Source organism: Vulpes lagopus, chromosome 1, assembly GCF_018345385.1.
Source record: "Vulpes lagopus strain Blue_001 chromosome 1, ASM1834538v1, whole genome shotgun sequence".
Lineage (NCBI taxonomy): Eukaryota > Metazoa > Chordata > Mammalia > Carnivora > Canidae > Vulpes > Vulpes lagopus.
In genome coordinates, this window is record NC_054824.1 from 175,955,822 (window position 1) to 175,977,800 (window position 21,979).

A 21,979-nucleotide genomic window follows, 5' to 3' on the forward strand; every position below is an offset into this window, starting at 1 on the left:
CATCTCCATGTGCTTTCTCCAACTTCCACTCCACAGGCTTTGGACAACAGGGCCTTGCTCCAGGAGGCTGGACCTGTAACAGGTAAGACTGGGAGCCACCCAAGGCCAAGGCCTTTCCCCTAGATGACAGCCTGGCTGAGTTCCAGTCCAAGGTGCCCTGAGCTGCCCTCATGTCCTTATTATGCAGCAAAAGGTATGCAGTTTACCTTTGTGCTTTTTCTTTTCTAAAGAGTTTATTTATTTGAGAGAGAGAGAGAAAAAAAGAGAGAGATCACAGAGGGAGAGGAAGAAGGAGAAGCAGACTCCCTGCCGGATGCAGGGCTCAGTCCCAGGACCCCGAGATCATGACCTGAGCCAAAGGCAGACACTTAACTGACTAAGCCACCCAGGCACCCCTGTGCTTTTTTTTGGGTGGGAGGGCACTCCCCAAAACATGATCTTTCCCGAGTCAGAGGTGTCCACAATGCCTTAAGGAGTGGAGAGATATGGCAAGACTGCAAAGACAAAAGCAAAAACAAACAAAACCCCTCACGTTCAACGTGTTTAACTTCCAAAGGAAAATATCAAGAATAAAATGGGGGGTGTTGGGGGGCAGCCCGGTGGCTCAGCAGTTTAGCGCCGCCTTCTGCCCAGGGTGTGATCCTGGAGACCCGGAATCGAGTCCCACGTCGGGCTCCCTGTATGGAGCCTGCTTCACCCTCTGCCTGTGTCTCTGCCTCTCTCTCTCATGAATGAATAAATAAAATCTTTAAAAAAAGGGGGGGGGTGTTGGGGTGACTGGGTGACGGGCCCTGAGGGGGGCACTTGATGGGATGAGCACGGAGTGTTATGCTATATGTTGGCAAATCTAACTCCAATAAAAAGAAATTTTAAAAATAATAATAAATATAAAAAAAATAAAAATAAAAAAATAAAAAGGGACAGAGTTTGGGCTATAAAAATAGAAGAGAGAAAGAACAATAGGAGAATCTTGGCCAACTTTAGACGCGTTGCCATTCTTTGTCCTCTGAGCCTTGGTGCATTTTACACACCCAGGCCCTCTACACACCCAGGCCTCCAGAACGCCACGCTCTCCTCCCCATAGCTCTGCCTCCAGGCGGCTCCTCAGTCCTGTCTAAAGATTCATCCAGGTGCAAACTCTTCCTCTCCAAAAAAGCTTTCCCTGAAAGCCCTACAGAGCTGGGTGCCACCCTAGCCTTCTGGTCTACCCTCTATTAAAACACTCAGCTTCCTACAGCCCCCCACTTACATACCTGTCTCTTCTGTCTGGCGTTTGAACATCCCGAAGGGGGTCTGCAGGTTCTTCCCTGCATTCCTGCTGCCCGGCACACAGAAGGCAGTCCATCAAGTTTACTTACTTAGGAATTCAACTGACCTCGCCACGGAGAACAGATTGAAACTCAAGGGCTTTTGCCCAGCCAGGAGCACTTCTAGTTCTCAGTCCTCAGCTCAATAGCTCAGTGGCCCAGGGGCCCTACGCTGTCCTGGAGGTGCCCACGGCTGCCCAACGGTGGTGCGGGCTCTGCCTCAGTCTCCTACATGAGCAGAGTGGCCTGGGGCCTGCAGCTCCTCCAGGAGGAGCGGGAGGACCTAGGCTTGGCACCTCTGTGACCAAGGTGAAGCGCTGACATTCCTGTCCCTGGGCTTCAGTTTCTCCATCTGTCATGTGGTTGTGGGTCTTAATTAGAAAGCTCTTAGAGATTCCTGAAAGGACGGTTATTGTGCAGCTGCACAAAGGATATTATGTCACGGTGGTATAAGAGCACAGCAAATAATGGCAACTAGAAATAATAAGGCCACTTATTCCCAGAAGCACATTGATTTAAACCACAAAACCTCCTTGGAACACGGCTGGAGGATTGTAAAAGCCTGAGCAATCAACAACCCCTGTGGGAGGGGAGCCCATGCCAGGCTATTGCTGGAGAGTTTGCTCGGATGCTGTCAGCAGGCCAGTGTTCTCACTTGGGGGGCATTTCCCCTCCGTCGTGAGCCCAGGCCATTTGCTGGGTTCTGGAGAGAAACAACCAATTACTTCCACAGCCTTTGCATAAAGATGCAAAGAATGGGCTTAGCACGGTTCAATTTACTTTTCTTTCTATGTAGGATGAACATGGGTCTCCAGGTAATGGAAACTTCATCACCACTTCTGCTTCTAAAATCTGCAGAGCAGAAATACCATCTGGTCATGGTATGACCTTGACCCAGCCATTGCTACCTCTGGTCAGCAACTTTGGAAAACCCCCCAGCTGTGCTGTATCCATGAAAAATAAAGTTCCCTTCACAGACAGGTCATCTGGCACATGCAAAAGAATCTTTATGCATAGCTTTGACAGCAGAAAGGGCAGGAGCTGCAAAGGATGGTGCCTTTGACTGCAGAAAATTCTAAAACTTCTGAAGGACAAAAACACCAAAACCCAAACTATAAGATAAAAAGAACAAATTGTAGAGAATCTATTTACAACATTCAGGATAGACTAATGAGCACTACCCTTAATATATAAAGATTTTTGAAAATCATTACAATAAATAACAGCAACCCAACAGAAAAATGGGTTGAGGATACAGAGAATCCACAAAATAAAAATTACAAATGGCTAATGAACAGCTTATAAAAATATAATGATGAAATACATGTAATGAAATATGAAATTTTATTTTAAATACATAAAAAAGATTTATTCATTCATTCATTTTAGAGAAAGCGTGTGCATGTGCAAGCACGAGTGAGGGGTGGGGCCGAGGAGGAGAATCTTCAAGCAGACTCCATGCTGAGCAGGGAGCCCGACACAGGGCTCGATCCCAGGAGATCATGACCTGAGCTGATGGCAGACGCTTCACCGACTGAGCCACCCAAGAAGCCCCTAAAAATGACACTTTTAAGAAGTTTTCCTAAGACAACGATAGAGACAAGAGCAGAGATATCATAAAAGAACATTGATCAGCAAAAAAGAACTTAAGTATGTATTCTCTTATCACTGAAATCCTAAAACTTGAATGGAACCCCCCCACCCCAAAGTGCAAGGCCCACTTACATCATGTACATATTTAGTGTAGCAAATACGGGTTTGCAAAGACATTTTTTAAGCTCTCTGGGTCCATTCCCCTCTCCTCTGCCCAACCTCTTTCCAAGTTTTCCAGCAGAGAAGGCATTTGAATGTTCAAGATCTTCAGATGCAACCACATTCGCATGTGTGTCAATACTCCACAGCTCTTTCCCAGAGCAAGGCCGCCCAGAGAGCAGGAACAAGGGCACTAGCCGAGGGACACCTGATATAGGGTGCAGGGAGGTGGGTGTCCACACCCTGAAGGCACTGCACCCTTCCCCACCTCACCAAGACCATCCCCAATCCTTCATGACTGACTTTGGGTGGCCGGTGCAGCAAACTAACCCTTCAGACAGGAGGCTACTGGCCTGTAGGCACTCACCAAAGGACTCTACCAACTGTCTCCTCAGGGGCGAGCTGTCCTCCTCCACACCTACCTCCTTCTGCTCAGATTCCTAACTGCCACCTCATTCTCAACTCTTCCCAAAGCCTCTCAACTCTGTGTCCAAAGAGCTGTTTCGAAAGCTCAGAATGTCAGCCTGGACCCCGAAGAGGGTCTGCTTGGGGTATATCCACGAACGGCAGGCCCCAATTGCTCTCTGCATCCTTTCCTGTGTATCCCCTGTGGGGTTCTGGAGCCAGCAGGTTCTGAGCGCAGAGAAGGATCTCTCCTTTCATCTTGTTCTTGCTAGAGCATGGGTACTTCTTTAATAGATACTTGCTTCTTAAATCACAACATAATATCTGAACACAAAGACAGATAGGTTATTGGATGTGAGTAGAGTTTTAAGCTTACCCCCCGAAACGTAAATATTTGTTGTTTTTGTCAATACAGTCAATCAAATTATTTCAACGACATCAACATTCATTGAGTGCTGAGGAGCGTCAGGGATTGGTTAGGCCTGAGGGAAATACAAAGGTAAGTACATTCTTCCCTTCCATGGGCTTCTAGAAGTGCTCAAAATATGAAATAAAATACAAGCTTTATTGTATCTTATTATACTAGAAATGGAGGTGCAGAAAGCAACAGGGGGAAAAGATGAACTCACTTTCAGATTCTATGCATTTATTCCTGAGAACTATGGGGTTTTCTATCTCTTACTCTGTCAGAGTGTGTGTGCATACGTGTGCACTCGTACATGGGTGGACTTCCCCTCCGGGGGGCTGCCATTAATGGGCCTGCCTCCCTAGATAAGCTCTTTTCTTTGTGTCTCTGTATTTCAAATTCCAAGTTCCCGGGTGAACGTGAGCAGGTCATAGCATAAACATGGCTCCCTGGACCCCCCAAGGGGTGTGGTGAGCATGTGTGTTTGAAGGGGTTTGAGGGAGGTTGAACTGTACCCAGAGAAGAGCAACTGAGCAGATAACCAACCCAGTGTATGTCTACAGCAATTCTGAAATGTGAGCTATCCTTTCTTATAAGAGTGACTTCAAGTCACTAAAATGTGAAAAGCCAAAGGCATGGAGGTGACCCATGATTGCCTTCATACCTTACATTGGGTTGTAAATTCCATTTGTTTACCTCTCCAATGGTAAAAAACAAAAACAAAACAAAACAAAAACTATCAAATAACCTCACTCTTCTGTGATAGTACAGTCTGATGATGTCTGGGCTCCTTTTCATGTAAGGTGTGCTACCCTTAGGTACCGTATAAGGTACTATAAGGATCCCGTATCCAGATTCTAAGTCATTTATTTAGCAAACACTGAGTAGCAACTATGTGCAGATACGTGGGCTTTACTTAGGGAATCCACAGTCTAGGGATGGAATCCATGATATGAGTCATAAAAAATTAAGTCATTTTATCTTTTAACCCCTTTAACTCCGGTCCTAGTGAAGATATGCAAGGAATACCGATTTCCAAATAGACAAGCATCCTTAACTGGGGCTGAGCATAGTTGGCCCCTCCAGCAGCAGGCTCAGAAGCAAATACTCATTGTAACTATGCTATGCAGAGTCCACATTATACTTTTGGGGACATCAGAGAAAAGGGGGGTTCTATTTTCTGCCCTTGGGAAAAAAGCTGACAGTCTCCTAGAAGAGACAGATACATGGACTAACTAGTGGCTCCGGTATTTCTATACAGGAAGGATTTAGGCCGCTTGTTGGTTGGGAAGGGGTGGGCTTAGGGACCCCAGCTTCCTTTGATTGTACAGAATTTACCTGAAACATCAGCTGTTCATGACAAAATAAGAGGTGGGGCGGGGATGGGGTGCTGATAGAGATGAAGAAGAGGGGCTGGCTAAAGCCTCCCAACTCTGCTCTTGAAATCAGCACTAGGCCTGGGTAAAAAAAAAAAAAAATGCATCCCACCTATACAAAAGGAACATTGTGAAACATGTAAACGAGAATCAGGAAACTGGGCCTGTGGTACCAGACTTAACGCCTACCGACTAGGACAAGTCCTTTTCCTCTCCGGGCTGCAGCTGGGGCTCTGCCCGTGGTACTCCAGGAGGTTCTGAGGACAGAGGAGGACAGAATGGACAGGCATGATATGTAGCAGATCCAAACAACTCTTGCCAAACCAACCTCAGTTTAAGGGCACTGCTCACCTGCTTAAGAAACCAACCTTGATTTCAGTGGCCCGGCAGGTATCCACCCAGAGGATATACACTGAGGAATGTGTGTAGACAACAAAAGGAGGAGGGGAAAGTAGCTAAATCTGCATGCCTGAAAGACCACTGCATTGCTTAATCATACCCAACCAACCCCTGGTATGAGATGACACATGATGTAGGACGTGCTGTATGTGATGGAATGACATAATGCATTGGCTTCCAATTCCCTTCTTATCAGAGAACTCGAAAACATCCTTCATCAAGCATGACTGAGAGACAGGTCTTGGGTTATGCACGGCAAGAGAACAGAGGGTGAGGTCACTCCAAAGTGCCTGGCATCCCGAATCTGCCACTTACCAGCTGCGTCCCTTGAGGCACAGGATTTGAGACTGCTGGATCGCAGTTCCCACATCTGTAAATCAGAGGTAGCATGACCTAGCTCACGGAGCTGTTGAGAAGACTGTGTGTCAACAGCAGATACCAGACGCTCAGAGAGGGCAGCCGCTCGCCTCATTCTTGCCTGTAATAAATTAGTCTTCCTCTCCCATTTCCCAAGTCTCCCAGTACCTACTTGCTGTTCATGTCTCATGTCAACGGGGCAACAGAATCCTTTTTAAAACTTAGGATACCTAACTCTATATGAAAAAGACTTCTGCTGCTGGACACTTGTTCCACCTCTTGGACAAAGTCCCAACAGAGTCATGAAGCACCATCCCCAGCCTCTGCCTACAGTGATGGCACAGTGCTACGTGGCCACAGGCCTCTGGCTGGAAGGGTTGACAAAGCCAGGGGAATGGATGGAAATAAGCAAGAAGCAGCTGCCCAAATTAGGGATAACCCCCAAGGTTGCTTCCAGACCTAAAATACCATGATTTTCAATTTTTTTCTGTTTACTTCATTGATCCAGGTAGACTTGCCAAAGCCCAGAGAGGCCTGCTGACCCAACAGAGGTTGCATAGTGAGCAGAGGCTGTGCAGGATTAGTAGCTCTGGCCTTTGAACCATTATCATAAAGCTAGAAGAGACCTCAAGCCCACCCCAGTGGAAATTTCAGACCCATGCATGCACTGTACAGGGGGCCAGCATGCCATGTTGAAGTTGAAAATATTCCTTGGTAATATCAACTCAAACAGTTTTTTAAAAATAATTTAATTTATATATTTGAGCAAGAGCACGGCAGTGTGCATGCACACTCGACAACACAAGCAGGGAGAGCTACAGGCAGAGGGAGAGGGAGAAGCTCAGCCGGGAGCCAGACATGGGGCTCCATCTCCGCACCCTGCGATCATGACCTGAGCCAAATGCAGATGCTCAACTGACTGAGGCACCCAGGCTCCCTCAACTCAAATAGTTTTTACTATGTTAATCCATTTTAAAAATACCATATGGCATCTACTGTAGGCACCACACGGTACCCACGAAGTCCTCTATTTCCTCCTCTAATGACATGTCCTACATGGAACCCAGGGGTGGGAGGCTCTGGGCAGGGCGTCCAGGCATTTGCCTTAGCTGGATGCCTGTGTGTGTTCAAACTCCAGGCTGCCTGCAGTCTTGTGATTGGAATGGAGCGGGAAATAGTGTGAAGGTGAGTCAGAGGTCAGAGGGAAAAGTGGCTTGAGATCACAATTAGCACAACGATAAGGTGAGTAGGAACAGAGTCAGATCTTCCTACGAACCCAGGGAGGGGACGTGAAAAGATGAAGCAGCTGTAGTGACCAGAGAGGAAGAGAATTACAGAGATGGGAGGACTTGGGTGTGAGCATGAAGCAAAGAAAGGAAGCAGGAAGCTTCTGTGTCTGGGTCCACCCAATACCACTTGTATGAGTCAGAAATAAACTCTGGAAGCAGAACTACTAAGAGTATTATGGAATAGGGAATGTGGATTTATTATAAGATGAGCTCTTTCACAATGGGGTCAGGAGCTGGGAAAATGAATATCTGATGGGGGTTGTTGAAAGATCTCAGAAGTCACTAACCTGCACCGGTGGGGCTGAATGACGTGGAGCTTACAGAGAGCATGGCGGGTCTAGCTGTGCAATGAATGAGGCCACCCAGGGCTCGTGCAGAATCTTTGGAAGGATGGTGGCTGGCTCTTTGCAGCCACTGCCTCTGTGAGTTTGAGCAAAGTGTCTGAGTGTGGGCGTGAGGTCACCTCTGGTCAGCAGGGGTGGCAGTCCCAGAGGAGCAAGGAAGAGTGGGGACACACAGGAGCCCAGCTAGATCTCTGCGTGCCTCACCAGCTCCAGCCAACAGTGGCCTTCGGGGCACATTGGTGGCTGCTCCACTGCTGTCTTCCACGTCTCAGGCCACTTCCCTTCTGGCCCCTCTAACCAGAGTCATCCAGGGCAGGGGGTGCTCGGAGACATAATTCCCAGCATCACCAAGTGACCGCCCAACAATCCCACACTCTGATCAAGGAGATAGGAACACAGTTCAGTTCTGAGACTCACAGACCCTCACATTTCTAAAGTTTCGAAAAAGCATATGGTAGAGAGGAATGCTGTCAGAATATTTCTATTCATTGGGACTCTGGGTTGCAAGTGACAGAAATTCTAAAACAAACTGGCTTAGGTAGAAAAAGAAAGGGGGGGTGCTTTGGGGAAAAATCCTGGGGCAGCTCAAAGAATCAAAAAGAGGTGCCAGATAATGCCAGAACAATCAGACAAAACCTGACCCCATAAAAACATCCTCTTTCTTTCATTTTCCCTCTCTCTCTCACGGCCTCATCGCTGGATGGTGGCCTCATCCTTCCGCCTTCTTCTCGGCAGCTCTTGGAGTCACAGTTATGTAGCAATTTGACCGGAAAGAAAAGATAGTTTCCCCACCAGCTTCATGTTTTAAAATCCCTGGTTATTATTATTATTTGTTATTGGTCCTTAGATAATCCCCAATCCTCCAATTGTTATGGGCAAGTAAGTAGGATGTTATGGTTAAGCCAGGTCACAGGTCTACACCTGTGGCTCCGGAGAAACAAGTGAAGCTACTTTGATCAGCACCTAGAGGAAGAAAGGAGTTCTCCCAAGGAAGGAAGCTCCATCCCCAGAAGAGGGGAGAAGAGGTGCTGGGCAGCCAAAAGTAACAACTGTCTACCTTGGCGTCTCGGGGACTGAATGAAGCGCTCCCCCAAATTCATTCTTCTCAGACTCGTGTTCTTTAATGTTCTAGCCACTGCAGCAAGTTTCTGACCACCGGCCCCTGGTATTCCAAAGAGAACCTGCTACAGGGAAGGACATACTCTGGGGGGTGGGAGGGGGAGGTGATGATCAGGTGACAATGATCATCTCAGAGACCTGGTGATGGAACAGTTTGCTCAGAGCTGTTCAATCACTTACAAAGGGGACTGAGGACAGTGACCGAATATCCCCAGGGAACACATCAGCAGTTTGGCTTATAGATGGCCCCGTGGAGATTTGGGCTACTATGAATCCATTTTCCAGGGCCTAACCAGATGGTTTTCCTGGGCCTTAAAGAGCAGACCAGGGCCAGGGTGGTCACTCAAAGACATTACTTAGAATCTGACTTCGGGGGTGTCTGTTGGCTCAGTGGTTGAGCGTTTGCCTTTGGCTCAGGGCCTGATCCCAGGGTCTGGGGATCGAGTCCCACATCAGGCTCCCTGTGAGGAGTCTGCTTCTCCCACTGCCTGTGTCTCTGCCTCTCTCTGTATGTCTCTCATGAATAAATAAATAAATAAATAAATAAATAAATAAATAAATAAATACATAAAATCTTTAAAAAAAAAGAATCTGACTTCAGCATGAAGGTGGGTTAAGATGATTCCTGGTGTGTGTGGGGTGGGGGACTATGTATACTTCAAGGTAAAAGCAATGTCATTATACCAGTAGACACCTTTTCTAGGAATAAGAGAGTGGTCTGAGATTAGGATTTTGGGCGCTCTGAGAAAGGTAGACAACTTCATTGTTCTTTAAGTTGTCCTTTAGTTATCCACCTTAATCAGATCATCTAAGACTTCTTTTTGGCTAATTATGCCATTTGTTTCTTCTGTCCTATTTGTCTTGTATACTTTGTCAGTGGTTTCCACACTTATGGAGCTTTTTAAAAAGTTCCCAGACACCAAGTCCCAGCCCCAGGGCCCCCCCGCCCCCACTCCTCATTTCAAGTTCCATCAAGGATTTCAGTACACATGCAGGATAAGGAAAAAAAAAAAAAAAAAAAAAAAGCTCCCCAATGTGGCAAAATGCTCTCCATCTTTCAGAGATTTTATGCGCTTGGTCTTGTCTGATACTCAGGGCAAGGCCAGGCTGGGAGAGGATATGGTGGTTAAATGGCATTTTTAAGGTTAGACAGCTTGTAAGGGCTGGAACCAGGTGGACTGGAACCTAGATTCTTTTGTTCTTGACCCTCATCCAAAAGGATACCTAGGGATCCCCTGGTGGCTCAGCGGTTTAGCGCCACCTTCAGTCCAGCGCGTGATCCTGGAGTCCCAGGATTGACTCCCTGCATGGAGCCTGCTTCTCCCTCTGCCTGTGTCTCTGCCTCTGCCTCTCTCTCTTTCTCTCTGTGTCTCTCGTGAATAAATAAATAAAATCTTTAAAAAGGGGGGGGGGGTGCTTAGGGCTTGGTCTTGATCCACTATGGAGGAGCAACAGATAAAAGAGACTAGTAAGAATAGGTTCATTCCTGAATATACTCAATCAAAGTAATACTCTTAGGTAGTATCTAGAAATCTTAGGAGTACCTCCGACAGGCAAAGTCTTCCCAAAATGTACCATCCATGGACTCTTTTTTTTCCTGCTCTGGCAATTAGGGCTGTGTGACCTTTGGGAAGCTGCTCAACCTCACTGTTTCTTGGTTCCCTCATCTATAAAATCAGAGTGTTGGGTTTGGGTTCCTTCTGTTCTTATACTAGATTGTTATATCTGTTCAGTGAAGAGACCTTGGACGGGATGTGATTGCAAAGGGCTGGAAAGAGCTATTTTCTTAATGTCTGTTGATGCCTTGTCCCTGTCCACTGGACAAAGCCTTTTATGTTGCAATATGGTATGAGAACAAGCTTAAAATGTGATGAACCCTTGAAAAGATGCATTCCGACTCAGTCTCATTCAAGTGAAAAATAAAAATGATTGACAGCACAGGGAGGGGAAAGAAGCATGCAGCACAGAGAGCAGGCAAGCTGTCAATCCATGAAGAGGAGTGGGGAGATAGGGCTGGAGGTGGTGAGAGAGGAGTGGCAGCAGCAAATGTGGCTGATTTATTCCAGTTTTGTCTGATATAGGTAGGTCCTAGATGGATTACTGGATGACTGTTTAAACTCCGATCCCTTACATCTGCACTAGCCCTTCTGGAAGACCTTAAGATCCTCCCCCCTCAGATTTTCCAGTACCCCACACCCAGTAACCATGAAATAGATATGAGAGTCTTAAAGGAACGAAACATTTATGTTGACCCTTGCCAGAGCTGGAAGGAGGACCTCAGAGGATAAGAAGGGAATACAAAGAGAGACAGAAACAGAATGGTGTCAGGAAGGTTAAAGCCCCTACAAAGGGGAAAAGGGTTTGCCAACCATGACCAGGGCAATAAAAAGGCCCTCTGGGTCGTGTTCAGAGCGAGAAGATGGGCTAGGCCCACAGTCTGGGAAACAACACAGCCTCACAAACAACAAAGAGACAGAAGAGCCATTCAGGTCCTAAGTGTTTGCTCTCTTGCCACGGTTGGAGACACGGCCAAGTCTCTGAATACCCAGGCTGAGCTCTGGATCTGGCACACAGTAGGAGCACAATAAAAGTTTGTCCAGTTTTGTCCAGTGAATGGAGAATGAATGGGTGGAGGATGAAGAGGAGAATGCTCTGGAACAGATCACCCAGGATGTTTGAAAAGGGATGAGAAAAAGAGCCTTTGCTATCAATTCATTCCCAATCAGGAACAAAAGCTCAGTGTGACGACTGGCTCCTTAGGAAACAGACGGAGATGGAGATCGGGCAAATGCATGGAGTAGAAACAGGCAGAGGGAGGAACTAAACCATGACGCAGATGCAACCCAAATCTCAGGTTCACCCCAGAGGCTGTCTCTTTAGAATTGGCTCACCCTGAGGCTGGGGGACTGGGTCTTCATATTTCCTCACCAACCAGTCATCAGATACAGACTACTCTTCTGGAGATGTGGCCTTAGGTCCCCTGTGAACTGCCAGCTAATACTCCCAAGAGCTGAGTGAATCAGTGACTCAGTCCTGAAGAAGGGATGTGTGGGCATACCACAGCAGCCACTAAATAATTAACCTAGCCTCCTCATTCTACAGGTAAAGAAAAGTCCAGATATGAAATCATAGTTGGTTAAGAGCAGAGCCAGGACATCTCTCACAGTGATAATCAGAGTGTTCCCACAGTGTACATGGGGAATTGGGATAGGATTTGATATGGATAAGGAGGAGAAAGGGAGGTTAGATCAATGGCTCCCAAATCTTGCTGTCATCAGAATCATGTGTGAAGGGCTCTTAGAAGACAGATTCCTGAACCCCATTCTCAGAGAGTCTCTTACTGGAAGGTCTGGGGCAAAGCCTGAGAATCTGTATTTTAACAAAAGCCCACACGATTTTAGGTAGCACATCTCCCAGCCTGTGCTTGGAAACCAGTAGCTGAGATAATAAAACATTGGTGAATAATCCGTACTTAACGAGTATTGTTAAACGACGTTATCCTCGAAGGACATCTCGCCTGGGCTCAAGAGAGCTCACTCCTAAACTCCGATCTATTCAACAAATTCTATCAACTTGAAGACTTTAGTAGGATATACATCCAATGAAGAGACTCCCACAACTCCAAGAGATCGCTAATACTCTGGATGATCGAATTGAGCTTTCAACAGATTTCAACATGTGGCCCTTAAGTATGATTTTGTAGATTGATATTTATTGACGTTGAAAGTTGCTCATAATATCTAAACTGAGGGAAGCAGCAGGGAGGCAGTGGGGTATGGTGGATTAGAGCACAGTCCTAATGGACCACATGGGCTCAAAGCCCAGCCCTATCGCTTACTCGCTGTGTGGCCCTGAGCAAGACTTATTTCCCTGTGTCTCAGTTTCCTCCTCTATAAAATGAGAACAGTAGTAGATAATTATAGTGCTTGCCTCATAGGGTTATTGTGAGGATTACACGAGTAAACACGTATAAAGGATTTATAACCAGGCCTAGCACATAGAAAATACCGTAAAAAACATCTGCTGTCATTATGTGTAACTGTTTGAGTTATCTACTGCTGTTGTAAAAAACTACCCCAAAACCTAGTGGTTGCAAATGACAATTACTCCTCACTTAGTGGATCATTCTGTATCACTTGGTACTGACTGGGGCTCTGGGATAATTTGGAAAGTCCAAAAGGGCCTCACTCACATAGTTGATAGCTGATCCTGGTTGCCATCTGGGAGCTCTGTGGCGTTTTCAGGCACAGGCTTCAATTTTGCACGTGGGCCTCTGCATGTGGCTGGTTAGGCTTCTGCACATGATGGCTGGGCTCCAGGAAGAGTCTTCTAAGAGATGAAGGCAGAAGCTAAGATCTAAGGCCCACTTTGGCAGTTACCCAGGATCACCCCGTCTACGTTCTACTGGTTAAAAACAGATTCAGGCCCAGCCCAGACACAGGAAATAGATACCACCCATCAACTAAAGGAGCTGTAAGAATTAGCAGCCGTCTTTAATCTACCACAGAGGTTTAACCCCATGTTTGTCAAAGTGTATACGTGTGTACACACATGTGCGTGTGCATGCATAGAAACTGATGTCTGGAAGAGTACATACCAAAATGTAATCAATAGTTATTTTTAAGAGGAAGGGTTACAGTATGGTTGTTATTCTCTTATTTATCCTTTCATATTTTGCTTTTTCCTGCTTGAAGTTTCCATAATAATGTAGGTTACATTTATTTAAAAGAGTAATTTCCATATTTTAAAAAAATATGAAGATTTAAAAGCTAATAATGAGTCAAAATTGTGGTAGTTCAATCAAAAAAGGAAGGAGGAGGAGGAGGAGGAGGAAAAAAAGAAAGACAATAGCTCAAATCTACATTAATAAAATTACTGTTCTGTCATTAATAAAATCACAGCAGCTAGATTAAAAAATAAAATCACAGCAGATAGATCTTGAACAAAGGTCCTAATCCTACTCCCCTCTGTAATCAGACCACACTAGAGTGTTACATTTTGTGCTGGGTTCTCAACTCTCAGAAAGATTCACAAAGGGAAACACAACACATCAAGTTGTGCAAGGGGAGACAAAGGATCTACAAACTGTTTCTTGTGGAGAAGGATTTAAGGATACTTGGGTTGAAAAGAAGAGGCTTAGGGGGGTCCTGATACGTTGAACTGGGCCCTCGTTGAAAATGCAAGGAGAGCCGCCACAGGGAAGAGGCATTAGTTCTGGTCCTACAGACGTAAGAACATTGAATCTGAGGCAGATGTGAAATTCTTCATGCAAAGAACTTTCTAGGTTGTAAAAGAAAAAAGCTGGCCTGAGCTTCCTTGGAAGACAACAAGCTCCCTGTAGCGACCAGATGCCATGTCTCAGGGTTCCTACGGGGAGGAATCCTGCTGTGGGGAGCTGTCTGACCCCGGATCCCTACCAAACCCTTTCCAAATCTCAGGCTACATGACATGGAGGCTTACATGGGAATGGAAAGAAAACACATGACCAGTTATTTAGGAAGCTGCAGCCTTATCCTGGCTCAAGGCAGTGGCCCAAAATAAATGAGTTCTTGAGATTCCTCTAATGAGTCTATAAATGGATACTGGCCTTGCTGTGAAAACATAGTAAGTCAACAAATATCATCAAGCAAGCACCAGATGCACAGCGATGTCCAGGGTATGAAGACGTGGTCTATCAGACCACAGGCTTAAAGTTCAATAAAGAGGAAAGACATATAATCACGGTAGAGACCTACTATTCCTAAATAAAGCATTACAGAGGACTACCTGTGGGGGTGGCAGGGGCCCCGAATGTAAATGACTGATTTGTAACAGCAAAGACAGCTTGGGGTGGGGGGCGCTTTAAGTTGTAACTAAGGGGGTGGGAAATGAGAGGATGGGAAGGAGAGAGACCAAGGAAGAGCGACCTTGTCCCATATCTTTATGTTAATGTGATCAGCTTTGGTGGAGGAAAGAAGGCTGCGGGCCTGGGCCCTAGATTGGGCTTTCCTAATAATAGATCACATTCCACCTTTACTGCCTAATATCATCACAACCACCTCCATTTCCTAAGGACCTACTATATGGTAGTCGCTTCACATATATTTACTTGTCACATCTACTCCACAACCAGGTAAAGCGATGATATGATTTTCAGGGACCAGGGCCCAGAGATATGAGGGGCAGTGGCTGGCCTCCTCTGAGGCGCCTGCCTAACTCCCAGGAACCTTGTAACTACTCTGTGCCTGGGCTGCCATGTGTCCAGTGTGAACCCTGCTCTCCTGTCCTCAACTCAGGATGAGTCCTGCCTCGGGCCTCTGGAACTGAGTCCAAAGAGAGATCCAAACTTTCCATCAACTGGGAACTGTGAAATAGAAACAAGGACACCATGGAGGGGCGGGGGTGGGGGTGTTGGTCATATTCTGTTATGCTGAGACAGAGAACAGGAGGGACAGATAGAGAAATCAGAGAGAAAGAGACAGAGTGCACCGCATGGTTCCTGGTGAGTAGCACCCACTTCCCTGGTCCTATTCTTTCCTGGGACCTGGATGCCTTCCCTGCCCTCCAGTATTAAGGGACAGTCCTATATCTTTATGTCAAATTAACCCTTTCTCACTTAGGCTAGCTTGAATGTCTATTATTTGCCACCAATCAGTTATTAATGAATACAAGTGTCTTGTCCATCCGTAAACTAAGGAGCCAGGCTTCCAACTTAGGGTCATCCATGAGGAGCTCCCAGTTCCTTTCCATCTGCCCCAGAGTGGCAGTTTTAGGGTAACACTTCCTCAAAGGAGGTTTGGTGGGACAGCCTGCTCTCTCCTTCATCAAGGTGGTTTCCGTGCTGATTCGGGATCATCTGTCCGATGACCAGCTGCCCTGATGAGGGCAGGGTGCTCCCCAGCAGCAGTTCAACTGGTTCATACAGGCTAATCGTTCCCCATCATCACACTGTCCCCAGAACAGGCACCTCTGCTCTAAAGCTGCTGCTCTCCGGGTTCTAATGGCCTGCCCTAGTAACAGAAGCTTCGGGAACTTGGGTTTCTGAGGCCCTAGTGGCTACCCTGGTCCTTCAGACCCTGGGCCTGCTCCCTGCACGCTGCTTTCACCCTTGCTACCCCTTCTGGAAAGCCTCTTCTTGGCTCTGCCCACAGACTCCCCAGCTCTTTGGAAACACCTGAACCTTATACTGATGTCAGTGACAGCTCTGGTGACACATTCCTGCTCCATTGGCCAAGCTGCCTGTCCCCTGCCTGTGCCCCTGTTCTAGCTACAGGGGCAGGGTCTGTGTCCTATCTGTTTTTGTGTCACTAGTGCCTGTCACTGTGGACGGCAAATGGCTGGTGCTTCATAAGTGCTTGTGGAGTAAATGCTTGAGTGAATACACCAATCATTTGCTTTCTAGACTCATTTCACTCATGGTCTCTTCATGCTGACACACTGACTATGCTGTTTCACTTCACTAATATTGTTCCTTTTAGGACAATTATTTTTTCTTCTTTTGTCCTTGTCCACCAGAAGGACTGTGAAGCAAGGCCTTCCTCCATCTCTCTTTCTCATCCTCAACACAAGGCTTTACAAACAATTGGTGTCGACTCCTGGGGGGTTGGGGGGGGGGGTGCATGTTTTGTGTTTGTTTTACAGAGCTCAAAATAAGGATTCTGGTGCTTATTCCTTCACAATGAGCTCAGATGGTGATTTCTTTCCTGTCGTCTCCTTTTCCCTCCTCTCCTGGTGGCCAGTCCTCTCCTGACAGTGGACAAAGTTCAATACAGGGCTTTGGATTCAACACGAATGACCTTTGGTTTAGGCAACCCAGACAGGAATTTACTCAAAACATCCAGAAATAGAGACATCTATTTAATTGTCCTGATTGAACTCGGAAAAATCTATCACACCACGTTCCTGAGCCTTCCAAGGGGCCTGAACAGAACAAACATGAACCTGAGTGGCCACTGGGAGATCACCTCTCTCCCTGCCAACGAGGCAGTGGCTGCACACAGAGCAGTGGGTGAACTCCCCCCCCCCCCGGGGTGGGAGGGGAGGTGGGGCTGTGTGCACCTCACCTTTGCCCCCCAGCCATTTGGGATCACACCACCTTCTTTTAGGTGAGCCAGGACAGCCTCTGGAGAGCAATAAACATAATAGAAGCAAGGGAAATTGATATTTAAGTAGGGAAAGTGCCTACTTTATGCCAGGCACCGTTGTAGGCACTCTCTTTCTTTCTTCCTTTCTCCCTTCCTTTCTTTCTCTCTCTCTTTTTTTTAAGATTTTATTTATCTATTCATGAGAGGCACAGAGAGAGAGGCAGAGACACAGGCAGAGGGAGAAGCAGGCTCCTTGCAGGGAGCCTGATACGGGACTTGATCCCAGATCCCCAGGATCACACCCTGAGCCAAAGGCAGATGCTCAACCATTGAGCCATCCAGATGCCTCCCTCCCTTTCTTTCTTTCTTTCTTAGAACACATCTTCCTAAGAGCCTACCTGTGAAATTTTAGATATCTTCAATTAGCAACACTGAGCTCTGTACAGTTAATTTCCTTTTACCGCATCTGGCTTGCTGGAAGTGATTTAAAATCTCAATGCCCTGCTGTTTATTTATTTATTTATTTATTTAGCCCTGCTGTTTCAGCAAGATGCTTGTGACACTGTTCAGCTTTTCAGCTAATATGTCCACGAGAGGAGAACTTCCTTTTGTATTTCTGATCTTCTACGTGGCTCTGTTTTTATGATATCTATTGATATTGATATGTTGATATTGAATAGTAGTCTCTATTCTCAGAGCTGAAAAGTGACTTGATGCCTTGAGATGGAAATTTGGGAATAATATAACTCCAACTGAACACCGGAATCTGCTCTTTTCTTTATCCTTGTCACATCTCCCGGCCTTCCTTGATGTTAGTGCTGTGTGCCACTTTCAGGTCTGTTCCTTAAGACCAGGGTATGCTGCCTCCTCATTCTTTCCCGTCTTTCCACACACTGGGATCCAAGTAAGGTCATGACTTAACCTTGACCGCGCCGACAGTGTCAAGGTCTAGGAGACGGAGGAGCAATAAGATGGAAGATGCTTGGATGCCTAAATGTCAGGTGCAGCAGAGTCCCCCATTGCCCGGAACACTCATCTTGGACTGTTACCTGAGAAAGAACTAAACCTCTGTCTTCCTTAAGGTGAGGGATTATTGATGGGTCTCTGTTAGAGCAACCTAACCCTACCCTCACAAAAATAGAAATTGGTACCAAATGTATGGTATTGTTGTTATAAAAACCCAAAATATGTGGCATTGGCTTAGCAGCTGGGAGATAAGAAAATTGATATTATTTACTAGAAAGCCAGTGTCCTTGTCATGCAGAGGCAAAAACATTTGGCAAGATTGTCACCTGCAATTATCTGAAGGGCCGATCAGTTGCCTAAGCCCCTAACTCTAGAGGAAGTAGTTGCATAAAACCACATGCTTAGTGTATACTGAATGTTCCTTCTTGCTTTTAGTAAGACGTTACAACACAGTGCTGGCAAGACTTGGTCCGATTGCCTAGTATCCAGAAATACGGATCTTTACAGAGTTAGAAAAGTCAATTGCTTCTCTACCCAAAACAGGAGGAGATAAAACTATTATTGTCCAGAGCATTTTCCAAAGGTCGATTAAAACTTCTCAGCCAAACCAAGAGCCAGGCCTGTGGCAAAGATGAGACTCTATGGAGTTGCCCGGAAACCTATCATTTCAGATGGATTCTAGACAGACACCAATAAAATGAGAGGGAGAGTTACTGATTGATGAAGGAAGCAAAGAAATAAAGCAGCTTTAAGAACTATGTTCAGAAAAAAAAAAAAAAAAAGAACTATGTTCAGAAAAGAATTTTGGGAGTGGTCACTTGATTCACAAAACTGATTGAAGCTTTCTCAGTTTTTAGGCATTTACGTTGCCAAAGAAACGACAAGCCATCTACAAATCACATTTTTAGGTTGTTAAGTATTTAATTACCAGATATTTGAGTTGCAAAATCCCACATAATGACAATTTCTTTTTATTTATTTATTTATTTATTTATTTATTTATTTATTTATTTAAAGATTTATTTATGATAGACATAGAGAAAGAGAGAGAGAGGCAGAGACACAGGAGGAGGGAGAAGCAGGCTCCATGCCAGGAGCCTGACGTGGGACTCTATCCCGGGACTCCAGGATCGCGCCCTGGGCCAAAGGCAGGCGCCAAACCCCTGCGCCACCCAGGGATCCCCGAATGACATAATTTCTAAGAAGCTTTCTGTTTATTTTCTTCATCTCTGGGTATGGATTATTAAGAGCTTTATTGTCAGTAAGTAATATTTCTTGACTTAAATATCTTATTCTTTGTGTAATTTCCACCTGCCCCCATCATTTATTGTTGTATTTTTTTTAAGTTTAAGTAACCTCAGCACCCAACGTGGGGCTGGAACTCACAACCCCAAGGTCAAGAGTTGCATGTTCTTCCAACGGACCCAGCCAGGTGCCTCCCATTTATTGTTTTAAATGGTACTCTCTAACCTTAGAGATTGGCACTGATCCTAACACAGACACATATATAGGCTGTCTAGAACCTAGGAAATGGTTTTGCATTAGGGTATCATCCAGTCACATTGTGCTATATTGTGCTTGGTCAACTAATTTAGATCATCTCTCAGAGCTTCTGAATATGAACCATGTAGGTAGAGAGATAAAGACTGAGGAATACAAAAAAAAGAAAAAGAGCTTACATTAAAATTAAATACTTCTGATCATCAGGAGACCAAATAGTGAGTGAAAAGATGAGCCCCACGTGGGAGAAAATATTTGCAACATTATGTAATGATTAGTTACATCAAGGAATTCCTCAAAATTAATATGAAAGAGATAGGCAACCCAACAGCTCTACCCAATAGGCACAAAAGGGAAAATCCAAATGGCCAATAAATGATATGAAAAGATATTCAGAGGGATCCCTGGGTGGCTCAGCGGTTTAGCGCCTGCCTTTGGTCCAGGGCGCGATCTTGGAATCTCGGGATCAAGTCCCACGTCAGGCTCCTGGCATGGAGCCTGCTTCTCCCTCCTCCTGTGTCTCTGCCTCTCTCTCTCTCTCTCTCTCTCTCTATGTCTATCATAAATAAATAAATAAATAAATAAATAAATCTTAAAAAAAAAAAAAGAAAAGATATTCAGCCTCATTAGTAATTGGGAAATGTGAATTAAACCCCAACAACAACATCGTACCTCCACCAGTTAGGCAACATTAGAATACCCAAAAATAGCACATGTAGACATGGGTATGAAATAAAGGAACCCAAATACTGCAGGATAGACTATAATTGGTATAATCACCATGAGGGAGTTTGGCAATGCATGCAATTATTGAGTACACAATGATGTGTTCATTGCACTCCTAAGAATATTCCCTAGAGAAATCTGTCCACGTGTGTACTACCAAGACATGTCAAAGAATGGTCATGCCATGACAGCAAACAACAGAAACAATCTAAATATCTAGGAATGATAGAATGGCTAAATTATGCTGTATTCTTACAATGGAATACTATTTAGCGATGAAAATGAATGATATAGCTACATGCAATGGCATGTTTAATCCCAAACTGGTAGGAAGTGGTAAAGAGTATAGAAGATGTATGTCTGTTGTCCTTCGTGGCTGATGGCTTTACTTTCTTGGAAGTTATTCTTCTATTTTTCTCTCTTGCAACATTTGAAGTGAGATCTGGATTATTTATTTATTTATTTATTTATTATTTTTTAAGATTTTATTTATTCATGAGAAACAGAGAGAGAGAGAGGCAGGACACAGGCAGAGGGAGAAACAGGCTCCATACAGGGAGCCCAATGTGGGACTCGATCCTGGGTCTCCAGGATCACATCCTGGGCTAAAGGTGCCAAACCGCTGAGCCACCCAGGCTGCCCCTGAGATCTGGATTAAGCCCTCTTTGGAACCATGCAGATTTGACAGCTGGCTTCCTGCTGGTGCAGATGTTGGGGCCAAGGCCAAGGGTTCTTTATGCCTTAAAGACTTAGAGACTTTTTTTTTTTTTTTTGGATGAGGCTTGTCGTTTCTTTGGCAACGTAAATGCCTAAAAACTGAGAAAGCTTCAATCAGTTTTGTGAATCAAGTCACCACAGCACGTTATGGTGAGTCCAGAGTTAGCACCGGAAAGCAATAAGCTTAAAATTTCATGAAAAGTATATTGAAATAACTACAATTGCAATCTAAAATGTGCCAGACCGAAGTCTAGAAAAGGAGAGTCAATGAGTTCAGATTTGCCAGTGTTCATCAAGGAATTTCAAGAGAGCTCAGGACTGGAAACACAAGAACACTCTTGTCACTTCAGGAAGCTCTGTTTCAGCTTTAGAAAATACGCTATTTGGGGCACTTGGGTGGCTCAGTGGATTAAGCGCCCAACTCTTGGTTTGGGCTCAGGTCATGATCTCAGGGTCCTGAGATCAGCCCCAGGAGGGGCTCCTGGCCCAGCATGCAATCTGCCTGAGACTCTCTTCTTCTCCCTCTGCCCCTTCCCTCACCCCTCTAACAAATAAAAATTTATAAATCAGCTATTCAAACTAAAAGCTCAGATGAGGAAGGGGACTGCCTGGGACTTGTATGGGGAAAACTGCTCTGCTGACAAGATCTAGAGAGCCAGAGGGAACCATACTAGAATTGTGGGTTTATCCAACCCAACAAGCCTTTAGTGAGATCCTTTGCAGCGGATACAAAGTTGAAGATAAAGTTCCTGTAGCAGTTAGGCCTGGCTACACTGCACCTTCCAGAGAACTAGGCTCCAGTGCAATGAGCAACTTTTTTTGGCTCACGTATGTAGAAGTTCAGAGGTCAGGCAGCTTCAGGGTTGGATTCATTCAGTGGCTCCCGGGCCACCTCCCCTCTGTGTACTGACCTCATTTTCAGGTTGGCCTCCCGCATTACGGCACCGCTCTCCTAGACACCAGGGTTTTCCAAAGAGAGGAAAGCTTTTACCGAGGTTCACTTTTAAAAGCAAAGATGCTTTGGCTTTTTCTTTTTTCTCCCAGAAACATCTCATTTTTCATTGGCCCAACCGGGTCACATGCTCCTTTCAAAACCAATCCCCCTGTCCAGAGAAATGTCTTGCATTGATTGGTTCAGAAACAAACCACTAGCCTAAACCAATTACCTTGGCAATAAAACCCTGCCCCTTTAGTGGGGTGGGGTGGGTCGTCATCCCTCCCCAAAGGTAGTAAGGCAGAGAGTAAAATACCTG

At 45.5% G+C, this 21,979-nt stretch overlaps 1 long non-coding RNA gene across 3 annotated transcripts; it reads right to left on the reverse strand.

The window, feature by feature from the left end:
* Positions 1-1,801: 1,801 nt before the first annotated feature.
* On the reverse strand, positions 1,802-21,715 carry LOC121497416. Of its 3 annotated transcripts, XR_005989463.1 has the most exons (5): positions 21,638-21,715; positions 12,947-13,083; positions 5,961-6,015; positions 5,436-5,503; positions 1,802-3,788 (listed from the first exon to the last, which is right to left on the reverse strand). It is a non-coding gene; the product is annotated as an uncharacterized LOC121497416 (long non-coding RNA). The 3 variants fall into 3 exon arrangements; XR_005989478.1 differs by lacking the exon at positions 1,802-3,788 and having other exon boundaries at positions 3,999-5,503; XR_005989460.1 differs by lacking the exon at positions 1,802-3,788 and having other exon boundaries at positions 3,999-6,015.
* Positions 21,716-21,979: the final 264 nt, after the last annotated feature.